We start from the raw sequence: 17,508 nt of genomic DNA on the forward strand, positions 1-17,508 counted from the left end.
AAAACTACCGCCCAATTTCTAATCTCCCATTCATATAAAAAATCTTAGAAAAGGTTATTCTATCCCAGCTTGTATCTCATCTAAATTCAAACAGTCTTTTTAGCAATGTACAATCTGTATATCGCCCTCGCCACAGTACTGAAACTACTCTTCTAAAAGTAGTTAATGACAATGCGTTGGATAGCGGAAAGATTACAGCCCTCACCCTCCTTGATTTGTCTGCAGCATTTGATACAATAGACCATGATATATTACTTCACCGTCTCCAGCATATATTTGGCATTCATGATACAGCCTTACTGTGGTTAAAATCCTACTTGGTTAACAGGACACAGATTGTATCTGCAAATGGAATACACTCCAGCCCAGTTGATCTATGTTGTGGTGTTCCACAGCGGTCTGTTCTTGGACCTGTTCTCTTCATTCTGTACACTCAGTCACTCCCAAGTGTCATAGATCATCATCCAGTGTCTCACCAATTGTACGCTGATGACACCCAAATATACAAATCTAGCCACCCAACTGAAGTTGATGCTACCATCCAAGGTGTAGAGAGGTACATTTCTGATGTGAAATCATGGATGAATTGTAACAAGCTGCAGATGAATGATGATAAAACTGAGGCCATTCTGATCACAACAAAAAGACTTTCTCATTCACATCCTTTACCTCAGACAATAAATATCAGCAACACCAACATTAAATTCACACAATCAGTATGAAACCTAGGTGTTACTCTAGACAGTACTCTTACATTGCACCAACATGTCATGAACATATGCAAGGCTGCATATCTTGAGCTGAGACGCATCAGCTCAACTCGCAAATATCTTTCAGTTGATGCCGCTAAAACACTTGTGTGTTCATTAGTACTTTCAAGACTGGACTATTGTAACTCCATTCTGTCTGGTTCATCTCAATATCTACTTCAGAAACTTCAAAAAGTTCAAAACACAGCTGCTCGGATCATACTTAGAGTACCACGATCAGAGCACACCTCCCCGCTGCTATGTACCATACACTGGCTATTCATTCGATCCAGAATCAAACACAAAATTTGTTCTCTGTGCTACGTTTCACTGTCGGACTCTAGTCCAACATACCTATCCGACCTCACCCATGTGTACGCAAGATACTTACGCTTCTCTTCTGACAATCGTACACTCATTATTCCCACTATGAAAACAAAGTCCTATGGACAGCGTTGTTTTGCATACCAGGGCCCAGCAACGTGGAATGAATTGCCCACTGAACTTAGACACAAAGACACAGTGATCCCATTCAAGAGTGCTCTCAAAAGTCACTTATTTCGACAGCAAGAACAAACTTAAAGACCTAATAATGTTTCCTACCTGAAATATTCTCAGCATGTTTTTTTTTATTTTTTAATGTTTTTCTAATTTCATGGTGTTTGTTTTTGTAATTATATTATTATATGTTTTTTATCTTATAGGTGTTGTCTAATGTTGTAAAGCGTTTAGAGCTTCTAAATATTAGGCGCTATACAAAGTCCTCATTATTATTACTACATGTATAAATGATACATCTTTCAATTTGTGGAATCCATAAAAACACTAACAAACTTAAATTTTCTACAAGCAAGATCATAAACATTCTGAATTTGCGGCAAATAGAGGACTTCCAATTTGTATGCCTTAAGCTGGTTATCTGACCGAGATCGTTGTGTGGCTGTGATATAGTAAACTTAGGAAAATGAAAAAAAAACTATAAGAAAATAATTTGGATATCTTCTAGTTTTGCTTCTCTGACTTTTTCAAAAACCCAATTTCCATGAGCTTCCAAATGTCTTTGTATTATCTGGATATAAAAACATTGTGATACTTGAATGGCTTGCCATGAGAAGTACCCATCCTGTTTATTGCTTATTACATCCCAGAGTTGCCCCTCTCCCCAACTCAGGAAATTGTGACCCAAGAGTCACGGTCCAAAATTTAAAAAAATACGCGTCTGATGTGTTGCTGCATTGAATGGTGCATGGAGTTTAGTTAAAATAATTAGAATAGAAATTAAAATGATACAGTAATTGAAATGTGTATACATCTGACTTTGGGTCCTCCCAGGTATTCCAGAGAGAGAGAGAGAGAGAGAGAGAGAGAGAGAGAGAGAGATGGGGAGGGGGGGGGGAGGGAGAGAGGGAAAATTATATACCTACTACAAGTGATAATTTTTGTTGATAAGATAGCTACAATTAAAGTTTCTTTAATTGTTAGCCATTAGTTCAAAAGGAGATATGGTAACGGACAGGCTGGTACAAATACAGACGGACAAACAGACCATGGTATCAATGTATCTCCAAGTTTGATGCAATTAAAGCGTGGGAATTCAAAGAGCCAAGGGATATGAATGCATTGATTGGTGGTATATATTAAACCATTTCAAGCGCTCTCAGAAGTCGCTCACTCAAAATTTCAAGATACGTTCTTTGTAATAATTTATTAATTCCTGTATTTACTTTGAAACTAAATGATGCAAAAAATAGACGCATATACAAAAAGACGGGTATATCGCGTCATCTGATCAGTTCGGCTCTCTTTGATGTCTACCCTTCTCATATGTTCGAAATGGACACCTATCAAAAGACCCCACGACCCCACGACGAATTATAAAAAGATCTTGTTTGCAAATCCGTTAAATCCCTCTACAAAGTCTTTGATGATTATAATTGACATAAAGGGCAGGCTGTGCTACTATTAATTAAAACTCAGAAGATATGTTTAAAATGAACATTTGCCGTATGTACCTGTTTGTATGCCACTGCTCAGCTCACGGACAAAACGGATTGTAAAGTATGCACATGTACAACAGTGGTCGAATTCATAAATTCAACTCACTCACACAATATACACATCTTGCAAATTTTATTATTTAGTCAGTATGCAACATTTACTATACTATAATGAAAATAACAAGAGTAAAAGATTTACTCTGAATGTAGGTTAACCATAGCGAAGTTTGTATCGGCCCTATTGTCACGATAATACATAAAGAATAAAGAAAGAAGAAAGCGCACTCCATTAATTTGAATAATCTTTGAAAGAAAAAAAAAGAAGAAACGATAAATACAATCATATAAGGTGACTATTTTTAACATAAATGTATACTGACTGGTAAATGGAAAGCCATTAAGAATGCTCTGGGCTAAATATCATTTTGGGTTCTTTCTATCCATCCAAAATAAACTGAAATCTGTGAAAATCGTGTTATTTCTATTATTCTGATTCAAGATTTGAGATTTTGAGTTTCATTCTCTAAGTCCAGCATCATGGAACCTAATTTCTATCTTCGAAAACACACCGCAGACACGGGGGAGGGGGGGGGGGGGCGCTCGTCCTTAGATCCCACTATAAATGACACCTATTAATACTTAAATATTAAAATCAAAGAGATAAAAATAATTCTAAGTATTAATTTATGATTATAATTTCATGTGTATACTTTCCGTTTCAGAACAGAAATCCAGTGGGTTTGCGCGCCTAATGAGTGAGTTCTCGTTCGCTTAAGTTCCTTACAGTTTGACATTCAACCCGTTCTTGCTACGAGCGCTATGGCCGGACTGGTGAGCGTTAGGACGTTGGCACATGAGAGCTCCATGCGATCGGTAACGTTACTCGTGGTACTGGATCGATTTCTGCATGGAATGAGTTATAACTCTCTAACCTATTTTTATATATAAACTGACATTTTAACTAATTATGAAAGAATTTAATCCGCACTTTTCGGCTGGTGAAATTGGGTCCAGATGTTTCAGTTATTAGTATTCAGTTTGATTCGAGAGTTTCTGTACAGTTTTTGGTTTGATTCGAGGGTTTATGTACATTTATCTGTATGGTTCGTATATTTTTCGGTGTGCTTCGAGAGTTTATATATAATTTTGGGGGTTGATTCTAGATATTATGTATATTTTTCTGTGTGCTACGAGGGTGTATGTATATTTTTTTTGTGTGATTCGAGAGTTATATATATATATATATATATATATATATATATATATATATATATATATATATATATATATATATATATATATATATATATATATATATATATATATATATGTTCTGTATGTATTTGTTACCTACAACAACACTGTTTAGCCTTAGTCACAGCTTACCTTATCGAAAATTGCTTAGTGACTCTTTGCATCAATGAATTGTCGCCAGTCCTCGTATGGCGCATGGCTTCACAAGACGTTACAGTTATTTTACAACAGAAGACAGAGGGCCCATGGTGGCCGAGTCGTCTAACTTCTCTTGTCTTGTCTAAAGAGATAGCCTTTACCAATCACTACCACCTCACCTCTCTTCGCAAGGGTTCGAAATCTCAGCTTCAGCCAATGTGGGTATGTGAGAAAGCTTGCAAGTAGCTTCCCGTGGGTCAGAGGTTCTTACCGGGATTGTTCCGAGTTCATCTTCCAGCAATTATAATGTCCGCTATGTACAGTCATGCTCGGAAAACTGGCGTTAATCCAAAACAACAATAACAACACCAAAAACAACAAAAACAAAAATTGATATACGAAAACCGCAACAGGACAGCAACATAAACACAAAGACAGTCGCAGACTACAAACTACAAACTAATATGGCTCGCAAATGCGCGTGGCCTATGGTTCTCGTTAAGGATCTTGTAGTTAGTGGTTTTCATTCAATAATTATGCCTATATACCCCACGAATATTTTGACTGGTGGGTGTACACACACACACACACACAGACACACACAAACACACACACACACACATAGATACATACATAGATACATACATACATACATACATACTTAATTAGCTATGAACAAAACGGTCATTACAAGATTTACTTAACTGTACGACATATTTACAAAATTTATCATGCACTCTTTATATAAATACTCTCTCTCTCTCTCTCTCTCTCTCTCTCTCTCTCTCTATATATATATATATATATATATATATATATATATATATATATATATATATATATATATATATATATATATATATATATATATATATATATATATCTGTCGGGGGGGTGGGGGTGCAATGCATCCTAATTTATCCAAATCGCACGGCTCGTCTTTTTGTAATCCGACTTTGTTAAAGCACTGTCATTGGAGACCATTATCGGAAAGTTATCAAATACCAAGCATAACTTAAATATTTCGGTGTTTTAGAAGCTTGGAATATCAAAATATATTCCGAAAATTAACGCAAAGTACAACTACTACTACAACTGCCTATTCTAAAATAATAATGTTAAATTTGATATTTAATAAATAAAATTGTTAATCTGATATCTCACAATAAATGTTAAATCTACTATAAAAAGAGAAGAGTTTCAGCATTTTGTTTTCTGGAGTTGCTGCATTATTTTCGATATTTATTGATACATCATGTCGAATCAAATATGTATAACATTCGTCTCCCTGGCAAATATTTTATTTTCCAAGGAGTTCCAAAGTTTCAAGCTCGCGTCTTGTAATTATTTGGAAGAAAGGGATATATGTCTTGGTTTATTTCGATTGCAGAAGTGTTTATATCTGCTGTGCCGAGTTCTCTCAAAGGGACAATTGAACAAACTTTGCTTTGTTTGTCATCTTTTAAAAACAATTTTTGTTATTGTTTTATAACGATTCTTGAGGTAAGATGAATACGAGTAAATAAAAATGGAAATATGATATATAATTAAATCCGTAGAATTGTCCTTGAGTAACAAGAAAACCAAGCTATCCCAAATGGCAGCACATGAACTCAAACGCGGGGGGGGGGGGATAACTTGCAGAGCGATTAATTCTCTACAAAAACTCATCACCTGTCATCTGAAGTGAAGAATTTTCGTAAACCTGTGTATCATTATGCATGAACATTATCCACGAGCAAACAGAAGGACCCCCACAAACACCAAATAATCCAATAGCCGCATTTTCTTTCGAGAAAAGTGTCTATATTAAGACCACTTTCTGGCCCATCCGAACATTACATTGGCATTGCTATGGACAAGAATGTGAAAAGCATGTCAGAGGCTCTTCATTTCGCCCTCTGAATTTACTCTGATCCACCCTTGCCAAACACAGTGTCTATGCTTCAACTTTCGAGTGTTTGAAATCCACACCCGGGTCATGTCGCCGATACAACTTTCTCAAAGAAATTCGAGTCGTAACCTCTTTGGAATCGGTGGCACTGTAATGTGAACTGTTCATGACTATCACCTGTTCAACCGTCAGAGTGCCAGGTTTTGCAAAAAACATTTGTAATGTAGGGGTAGAGAAAATTTATTGGAATGGGGGATGGGGACGGGGACATGAGTGGAAATTTGGAATGCCACTACACACTAAAAACATAGATAATTCAGAAAGTAGAAAATAGAAAAAAAAGAAAAACCAAACTACGTATGCACAATTTCCCAATTTTGTACTGAAAATATAATCGGTCAGGTTAGTGACCTTAAAACAGACGACACCTGCTATTGCAATGCTGATCGGCAAAATGATTGGCATATACATGTAAGAAATAACATAAGGCTAAGCTTTATTTAATTTGTCACGAAAATTCACATTGCTGATCGTCTTCTGGTCGATCGAATAAAGAAAATAATTTTTGTTATTGTTTTATAACAATTCATGAGGTAAGCTGGAAATGAGTAAATAAAAGTGGAAATATGATATTTAATGAATCCGTCGATTTGCACTGTCAGAAGTTTGGCAAGTATCAGGGCAAGTTTCGTAGACGGGTGGAGCATAGGCACCCCCCCCCCCAATCCATCAACCAGAACGTTGGCCAGAATAAGTTTTCTTTACATATAGACTTAGATGGTTAAACGTATGTCCAGGAAACCCTTAAAATGCATATCCTTTCGGTGGCTTTGTCCCTGAGCACCCACTAATCTTCCTTTTTAAGTTCACTTTTCTACTTGCTTATGGTCTTCCCGCTCACCACCCTCCGCCTACAACGACATTTCTAAATCCTGAAATAAACACCAGACTGAAGAAACCTAGCAGAACTTACAAATCAATACGCCCTAGAGTGATATGTAATGAAGTTTAATTTTATGGATTCTCTGTCAAACGTACTGATAATATCGGTCACCTATGGCTGAGTCTTAATCAAGTAAAGACTCGATGGGTTAGACAAGGTCATTCTGACATTTTTTTCTTCCTACGCATTTAATATGAAACCAATAATCAAAGGCAATTTGCGTTTCCCAGCAATTATCACGGATATAAAATTATACGGTGACCGAAATAGTCCTTGTATCCATAGCTTTATTATTGACCTTCACCGCCGTAAGTAACAACTAATAATTACAACCCGAAACACCACGAAATAAAAAATATAACTCGTCTCTGTAAAAATCGAGATACAATTTAGATCGACATTACAGTGTTATTGAAAGATGTACTTTATTATCAGTTAAATGACAACTCCAAAATATGTTGTTTATATAATGACAACTTTGTCCCAGCTGGATGCACAAATAATAGGGACTGATTGCTCATTGAGAAACTTATCGAATATACAAACTAAACAAATATGGTAAATTACCATGTTTTATTTACATATATGGTAGAGTACGATGTTTTATTGACATATATGGTAAATTACGATATTTTATTGACATGTATATGGTAAGATTAATCAGAATGGAACGTACATAACTAGTCGGGCAGTTTGAATTTCTAGGCGCGAAACATTTTGTTGATGTTTAAACAGTGAACACTATTTGTGGCGAACTCCTTTATTTTATAACACTTTTAAAGGTCTCGCTGAGAGCAATGACACGTTGGATATTTATCAGTTTATGACATGAGTTTGCTAACATTCTCCTTTTATTGTGCTGTTTTCAAAAAAATATCGTTTGTTTTAACGATCCATAGAGAAGTTTTAGGGCTGCCCTACAGCAACCTTTGAGACGTCCATACTTGCCGACTCTCAGTATGCACTTATGAAAACACACATTTCTTTTCTTCTCGCTCATATCAGAATTACAAAATTTGCCATTTCTACCATAAATCCACAGGGGTGGGGGATTCGCGGTACTATTTCATCGTCCATTAGTAAACATACCGATCAAATTTATATCTCTTATTATTGATTAATTTTCTTAAGCAAACCTCTACTAGGGTTCTAATCATGTTTCTTCGCAAATAAGCAATCAGATACTATGTAAAGTATTGAATGTTCCTTGTTCCCACGTCAGATATGTAAAATGACTGAAATTGCCCCAGTAGAACATTATCTCTAGTTTTTCAGTTACAAACATGATGAGCTCTAAAAAAATATTTTAATAAAATGTTACTGTTCACTATCAATCTTTATATACTCCATTACAAATCCATATATACTCCACGATATGTCAACATATTTGTAGACTGGTTCCGATTTTTCCATATAATTAGTACCGTGAATCCCATATCAGCACTTGATGTATTTGATAGACCTTTGGATAGTGCGTCCTGCGAATTTGTTTGACCACCGTTTTCATCACACGTTAGGTTGTATCTTTCGGTCAATATGTTCGGTGAAGGAAGAACCGGGAAAATGCCAGAGAAAAATCACCGACCAGCGGAAAGCTACCGAGAAGCCAAGGGGCGCCGTTGCGGACAAAAGCCGGTCCACTGAGAAAGTTGCAGTTAAAATTTCGATGTCGAATGTCGAGAAATCCAATATAACTAGTTAGATCAAATTGCATGTCCTTAAAGTTCCATTTTCTAGATCGAGATTTTATATTTTATATGCTGAATTATAAAGTGGTGGTTTAAAGTTTTATTTCAAATGTTGACGTTTTACAGTGTATATTTTGAATTACACGGCGGTGATAGAAATTTCAATATCATATGTCGAGAATCCTTAATTCACACGTCGTATGCAACTGCTTGTGGCAAAAGTTCCATTTTATGTGAGGAATATTTAGATTTCATCAGTTTAATTTCACAGCAACGAGAAGCAGCCTTCTTGTTTAAAAAAAACACGGTCCGTTCACGACAGCGTCCTTTAGTGAAGAAATTCATAGTATTTATCGACCTGTGAATGGTAACTTTCAAACTGTAAATGCATGAAATGCAGTGACGCCTCTTAACTGAATACACGAATGATGTATCTTAATACTCGATATTATTTTGAATTGTTTAAGTGGACATTGTGTAATGTTCCTTTTAACACCAAACAAATCATTTCACCATATAAAAATAAAAATTCTGACAAGCACAATAAAATGCACAACCACCGCTATGTAATGCAACAGATAGAATCTAAAATTTCAACATACGAAATGGAACTTTCAGCACAATTAATGTGATTCAACATGTTAAATAGAAACTCTCGATATATGACATTAAAATTTCAACAACCGCGGTGTAATTTAGAAGATACAATAAAAAAAAATCGACATTGGACATCGAATTTTCAATAACCGCCGTGTAATTCAAAAGATGAAATCTAAATACTCAACATATGAAATGGAACTTTCAACGTAAACTCTTTGAACCAATACGTAAATTAGGAATTCTCGACGCATGACATTGAAATTTCAACCACTACTGTGTAATTCAAACGACGCAATCTAAACCCTTGATAAATAAAATATAACTTTCAACCACTACAGTTTGATTCAACAGATACAATCTAAAATCTCGACATAGAAAATGGAACTTTAAAAACGAGCATTTTGGACACACCACGTGAAATTTGAATTCTGGACATATGACATTTAAAGTTCAAGAGCAACTTTCTGATTGGAACAGCTTTAGTCCGCTACAGCGCCTCATAAGAAGCTTCCTTACATGCCCGCGTTGGACAAGCCAAGCCGAGGCTCGAACACATGCGGACAGAGGTGAGATGTCAGTGGTCCCCATTTGGACAGTAGTAAAGTGCATAAGAAAACTGCTAATTAGACATGAATGGAGGTCCATGAAATATCAACATCATTAACGGTACTTTTCATACAGCATTTAAGTATTTCAGCTTCGTTTCAGAAAGTTAAAAAAAAAAATACATTTGGCTAAAATTACGTCGTTTGCTGTCACTTTTTATCTCTATTGAATTTAAATCTGAAATACATCATCATCCTTACCATTATGAATCAAATATCAGTGTGCCTATCTGCTTCAAGAAAGGAGATTTAAAATATCGGAAATAGTTTAAAATTCACCCAGAAAACATTCAATTATCCACACATATAACCAAAACTTCTCACATATAAACTTAATTGTACAAATATACGAGGTGTTCACTGAAAGACTGATATTAATTCATCCCCTATAGTAGACCTAAGGAAATAGCATCATATTTAAAATTCAAACATTTTATATTTATAAATAATGATGATCAAACTTATACTTCTCAGCAGAGACCAATCCTTGATGACAGCTTCTGCGTGGAAAAGCCATACGAGCGCCGCATTTTTTGTGTGTTGTTGCTGCTGTCTCAGGTTATACACCTAAACAATCAAGACTGATTCAAGCGCTATATTCAGTTCTGAGTATTCCTAAATTAAAAAAAAAGGAAGACTGAAACTGCATCAAGAAAACATTGTCTCTCTTTTCTTTTCAGTTACTAATGCGATAAGCTCCCTAAAATTTTACTTTTTGTTATCAACTAATCTTGGCCCACCAAACTTGTATATACAGTAGAACTTTGATTATCAGTCAGGGTGCGGGGCCGAGACCATGTCGGATATGAGAATAGACGGATAATAAAATATGTACATGCAAAATATTATAGAACAGACAGAGTCCTTAAACAAATCATATCTACATATGTACATGTATCTGTTTTTAATATTTTGACGTAGAATGCCTTGACGGTTAATATGGTGGCGGATAATTAAAGTTCTACTGTACTGTATTTTATGTTCACACATTTTCAGACTGGTTCCCCTCTTTCATTATAAAAATTACCGTGAGTACTTCAGTTCGAATAGACACGTGAAAATGATCCGAGGCTCACTAATAATTAAACCACCACATACTGTATAAGTCAATCCAACATTCCAACTGCATAGACCCAGACCTGAAGTCGCACAATGCATCAGTAAATCTAGGTCAATTAATCAGTTTATTAGGCCTAATGAGTAGATCAAACAGCACGGCGCATTATGCGACAGCTAATCGTTTTCTATGTCCTTTGCAGTGGGTCCCTAGTTCTACGAGAATATATACGCATTTCATTCCTGGATATGACACCAACTTATGGTGTGGAAAAACAGTCATTGTTGTTGCTCCCACCTGCATCCGAATGTGGAAAATTTGAATGAAAGAAATCAGGTTTGAAAGTTTTTTACCACCAACTTCCTGTTTGTGAAGGGCAGCTACGAATGACATCATCTGAAAGGTTTGACATAAATAATAGCTATTTTGGTCTCATTCGTAGGCGCCCTCCCATAGGGGTAAGATGTGTCCTTTGCCCCCCCCCCCTCCGGATTTCACCTCTAAACAATACAGGCGCCGCCGTTCTCTCTCGTTGGAGATCTGGCAAAATCGTTCTTGTATAGGAAATATTACTTGTGTGAACCACAATTAAAATGTGTCAATTACCTTCGAATTGGTAACACCGCTGCATGTTTTTCACTAGACCTAAAATCTCAACATCGGCCTTGCCTGATGTAAGCCATTCAATTTTATGTGACTTTTATTAGCATAGGGATGAGTTGCAAAACACCTGGATGCGCTTCTTTCACAGTGCAGAACTATATTGTCACGGTTGGACAGGTAGATTATATAGCAAATTTATGAAATTATACGATTCATAGATCGCATCTTTTGCCCCAAAAAGACATAAAAGTGCTCCAAAAACTGCTTTATCATTATGTATTTGAGCCATCCAAGCTTGATCAAGCGATGAATAAATTAACCACCTAGGCGGGTGGAATCAATTCATTCTGTTTAGGGATCTTCCTGTACAAAGATCCTAATATAGTTAAATCTTAAAGCAGGGAAGAGAACGTATTATGTGACTTTAAATTGAAAACCAGCCCAGACAAATTTTAGCATGCAAATGGTGATCAAAAGTGGGTGTAATACCATTCAAGCGCTACGAACAAGAATAAACTAATGGCTTTAAACAGGCATACGAAACTAAAGGAAGAAAAATCAGGCTTCAGTCCTTAATGAAATCTAACGCAACGTTCATATTCATCTTTACGTCATCATGAAATACAGTATGCATTGATATGGTTAAAAGTGGGATAAAAACACACGGAATCTATTTCAGTTTTCACCTGTCTGAATATTTTCTTATGATAAATACTTTCTGACATATTATGAAGAATAAAACCAGTTTAAAAACAGCAAAGACACAACACAACATCACTCTTGGTCTAATATATGAAAGGATATATCGCTGAATATAAATACATCATTTGATAAAATTGTATTGCATTTATAATTTACGGGACAAGATATTTGCTTTCGAATATCTGACTGAGGTATCTGATCATGCATGGATTATTAAATATTTATTTGTTGAATTTAGTGAGGTTTATATCCCTTACGAAATGACATGAAATTCTATTTATAGCAACAAAGAGAATTCGTAACCTGCCCTACTGGGGATATATTATTTACTGCTTCATATACTTCGGTTAGTTAGAAATGATAATGTGTACAAGTTGATTCACGGACAAATCAGGTTGAAACGTGACGAAATAAAATTCGGAGAGAACTTGTGTTACTCTGGGCTGCTTCGGGATCCTCGCAGCCGAATTCCGCTATGATTTGTCCGAGTTTGTAAAATACACCCCTTAATAATGCATGCAACTCAAACTTTTGTATAGGAAGCTCCAATAGATTTAGATGTCCAACGACGCCCTCTGTGGACTTCTTTCTCCAAGGCCGAAGAAAATGACTGATAAAGATTCATACGCCAACACACATAATGTACACATGAAAACACATAAAACATTTGAAAATATTACTTCTTTGCTATATTCTCCAAGATCGGGTGCATTTCAAATGACTTTATTTGCCAAACAATTTAATCGTGTCTATCTATTTTCATTATATAGGGCTTGTATGCACGATTGGCGTACCCACTTTTTGCTTATTCCGGTTTTTGTTTCAGCTACAATTGTCCAATTGAAACAAATCAAACAAACCCAAACCAAGCCAAAGAAATCAAACTAACCCAAACTAAGCCAAAGAAATCAAACTATCCCAAACGAAGCAAACAAATCAAACTAACCCAAATCAAGCCAAAATAAGTGAAACTACCCCGAACCAAGTCGAAATAAATCAAACTAGCCAAAACAAACGAAGCCAAACAAATCAAAGCACCCAAAACAAACTAAGCTAAACAAATAAAATTAACCCAAACTAAGACAAACAAATCATACTAACCAAACCAATCCGAAACTGAAAATAATATTTCGAGGAAGTGACTTGTATCTCATTCCTTGTGGAGAATACATGTATATTGTTATTTTGACCATATGACACTATTTCGCTACCTTTTTCCATTCATGTGATGCATAAATTTCTCAAATTTACAGGCACTATTGACATTCCGCTTCAAATGGGTTTCATGCACACACACACACACACAAAAAAGAATTATTTTAATAAGAAAGAAAGGAATGAAAAAGGAACGAAAGAAAGAAATACAGATTTAATACAAATAAAAGGATATATTTACTTTCCTTGCTAAAGACGCCATTTGCATAAACATACAAACTTCACCCTTTTGTCACTCAATATAGAACTTTTATACCTTGAGCTAAAATACAATTTACACTGGATGTCAAGAACAATATGACATTTTACATAATTAAGCGTGATATATGTAGATAGAAACAATCAAAACTGACAATGGTTGGCGAATGTGCCAAGCTGTATTAAATAGAAAGGTCTAAGTCATGAACCGTAGGTACATAGTTTCTTTATACAAGTGTGTTTTACATTGCTATAGCATGCACTGTCAACAGTACACGGCTTGAACAGTTAAAATCAACAAACCAAGACTGATGAAAATTTATTTTATGAAGGAACGGTTTCGTATAATGGAAAATTGCCATGAAGAAACGTTTATTTGGTTGTCAATTATTTAAGAATGATTATATGCACCAAGTAACTTAGCAAGAAATTCTACACCACCCCCACCCACCACCCCGGCAAAATCTAATTGTGTGACCGCTTCCTCAATAAAATGTTGTTTGATGGGAATGTTGGTTTCGGGCCCCACTAGGCATATCCATCCGCACCCACTCCTCAGTTTCGAGGGTGCTTGGGGGGGGGGGGGGTTGTTACGTCACTGATATGCATGTAAATCACAAAATTGTTTGTAAATTTAGATTTTAGAAGAGAAACATTGATCGTTCTAAGTCGATGTTGGTGATTGGTCGAGTCAAAATAACTTGTACAAATATAGACATAGGCTGTGGCGGAGTAGTTATCAACGTCTACGTGAAAAGAAAGAAGAAAAAAAAACGAACGAAAAAGGTATACAATGTTTCTTATTTGATTTCGACGTCTGGTTTTAGAGGATGATTTCACTGGGGTGTTTTTTGTGTTGTTTATTTGCATTGCTTTACTGTTTAACAGCACATAAGCACGTGAAAAGTTATGAGTGCAATTATAATTAAGTGCCATGCCATGGGACACACAAGGTCGGCAGACCTGGCCTGCTCCAGGCAGGATTTGAAACAGAGACATGTACGCTAGCTATGGCGCTTGACTTAGATAAATCAGTCGTCTATAAAACGTAATCGGTCTCTTCACCATCTTTTAGACAAGCCATGACAAGTACATTTGATAACAGTACAATTCGTCGGTCTGTATTAAAGTCTCTCTCTCTCTCTCTCTCTCTCTCTCTCACACACACACACACACACACACACATGCACGTCAGTTTATTTCTTAATACAACACATCATTAGGTGGATCAGTAACTTAAAGCATATTTATTCCATTCAGACAAGTTTATTTCTAAATCATAAATTTAATGCAATGGGGCTGGACACAAATTTACCAGCTTACATACAATAAATTAAGCAGGTGTAAAACACAAACTAATATAGAAGATCGCGATGTCGTAACACTATTAAATTAATGTAACAGGAAAATTGTTTTCTGATGAAAATTTTGTGATTGTGAAGTACTGTTCCATTGATAGGTGCCAGCTACCTGCCTGCAGGCAGACAGACAGACAGACAGATGTGTGAGTATCCAGACACATACTACCAGATCTGAAGTGGAGAAAAATTATTAAAAATTTTGGTGAAAGCGAATTAAAGATGAAAATGAAATTAAATTGGCTAATTGAAGCGGTGGTTATCAGGTGTAGTTTGTTACAAACGTTTAATCGTTTAATTCGTTAAAATCCATATCCCGAAAAGCGAATATATTAAGTTAGGTTTGCAGCAAGAGAACACTCCGAACTGAATTATATTTCCGACGAAAACATGAAATGTCAAGTTTTAGTAAATTTCATAAACACAGGCTCTGAAATCTTATACCATTTTGATTATCATTATGTCAATAAGAAGATAAATGTCTTAAAAAGGAAAGACGGTTATTTCTCTTGAGAAAGAAATTTGGACATTGAAGAGATTACAATTGATTAAATTGTTACAATTTTTTGTTTCTGAATAAAAGTGCGTCTGTATCGACAGACGATCTCAATACGTCCAACAAGTTCATCAAATGTTGCATGATAACGTAAAACAAATCTGCGTTAAAAAGTAATGATAAATCGTTTCATCGCTTCCTGGGAGTTGCACGTGCGATTGACGTCAATGTTATTACAACAGCTGTACACTTTAGAAGAAAAGGAGTTTCTACTGTGGCCGAATATAACTGAAGTCATTGTAGAATTTTTTTTTAGAATGAAGTCTTCGATATATATAGTCAACTTAAAAGAAAGAGACAAAAGGGTAATGCCTTTGTGTTTCTGTTTTTTTTTTTTTTTTTTTGTTATGACAAAATAAATCTACTTATTATAATATACTTTATAAAATTTGGGGTAATATGTTCTCTAAAATTAGCATTACTATACAGCACGACTTCTGTTTTCGATGAATATGAAAAAACATCAATATTATGTTTCAGGACGCAGTTCATTTTTAATTCAAGAATATTTTTAGCATTAAAATGCACAACCGCCTTTTTTATATATCCACATCACTCATCTAGCCTTGAAAGTCATGAGGTAATACATAATATGTACAATAGAGGATCTTCCTCATTTGCCATATGTACGCTGCTGTCACGTGATGGAATGATGATACTAGGGGCTCAAAATAGGGAGCAGTAGGATATCAACAATGGGCATTCCAATAAAATAAAATGTTAGAAGATTCATAGAATTGCTAACAAAACCACTTACCTCTTTTTGCATTAACTGTCTGTTTTTTATAAAAATTTTTTAAAATTAAGGTAAAATAGATTAAATGGCTGTCTTTGTTCGTCTATTTCAGGCAGTCCGAACAGGAGAAACTTGCCATTCAAACGTGAATGTGTTGAAACACACACACACACACACACACACACACACACACACAGAGATTCCCCTGGATCAATCACCCTTTATGTATTATTATCGACATCAAGCGTTGAACAGTTTGAAATGAAAGCGGAGGACAAATAGACGCTTTAATATTTTCCATTATCTATATTATGGAAGGCCTTTGCAATTATAATGATAGACAATGCTTTAGTACAACTCCTTGTTTAAAAGCGTACAGCATAATAAATCCGTCAAATCATGCACTCTTTGTATAATATACCTTTCTAAATGAAAATTTTATACTCTGAGCTCATTCATTGAAACGTTTACCTAAAATACACATTCTGGATTATTTATTTTTCAAAACCATCCCCACTTAGTGAATACCGTATACTCGCTTATAAGACAAGTCCAACTGCAAACTGCTCAGACCCAGATCTGCATAAAGCTCCGGCAAATTTAGATCTGTGCAGCTTGTTTTGGAGTAATCAGCAGAACAAACAACTCAGCCCGTGATTTGCAGGCGCATTATGCTACGGCAGATCAGGATATTTGTTGTTTGCAGCTTATTTCAATATGCGAGTGCAGTCGGTACCTTTTACTCGAACGGACTATATGAATAGCCATCTCAATCTAATTAACTCTATAACCATATAATTTTCCCATCCTACGCCTCTAGTGATTGTAAAATAAAGACCATGAAGGTCGTTCTTCAGGTGGTTGAAATTTTTTCTTCTTACCTTTTAGTATGTATAAAATACTGAACTAAGGACAAATATAAGTAAATGCCAACTGTTAGCGGTACATAAAACGGCGTTAAAGTGTTGCACAGTTTAAAGATACTGCTTCACGTTGGACGACTTTTCAGTGAAATCAAGTTAAGAAGCAAAGAATGAGCAAAGATGCAAGAAGACTTTGCTCATAAAATGTCTACCTTTAATACAGATGCTCTGCCGCATATTCGTATAGCTAGGGTAATGTTGTTATTTCATAAAGCAAATTATGCGCATATTTGGCCATGTGTTGAAGTTAGTATGACCTTTTATCACGACAGGAGTGTTTAAATTATGTTAT

The 17,508-nt window shown here is 35.5% G+C and overlaps 1 long non-coding RNA gene across 3 annotated transcripts in view; it reads left to right on the forward strand.

The window, feature by feature from the left end:
• The window catches only part of LOC149797052 (uncharacterized), a 59,360-nt gene extending 42,490 nt beyond the window's left edge, over positions 1-16,870 (forward strand). For 2 of the 3 annotated variants that reach the window (XR_016421766.1, XR_016421764.1), the window contains exons 2-4: positions 3,469-3,619; positions 11,128-11,261; positions 16,406-16,870. This is a non-coding gene — a long non-coding RNA (uncharacterized LOC149797052). Of the gene's footprint in view, positions 1-3,468; positions 3,620-11,127; positions 11,262-15,102; positions 15,224-16,405 lie in introns of those variants that run through there. The other variant, XR_016421765.1, reaches the window with a different exon arrangement.
• Positions 16,871-17,508: the final 638 nt, after the last annotated feature.

The sequence above is a fragment of the Sinohyriopsis cumingii genome, chromosome 6 (genome assembly GCF_028554795.1).
Source record: "Sinohyriopsis cumingii isolate HCF-2022 chromosome 6, ASM2855479v2, whole genome shotgun sequence".
Lineage (NCBI taxonomy): Eukaryota > Metazoa > Mollusca > Bivalvia > Unionida > Unionidae > Sinohyriopsis > Sinohyriopsis cumingii.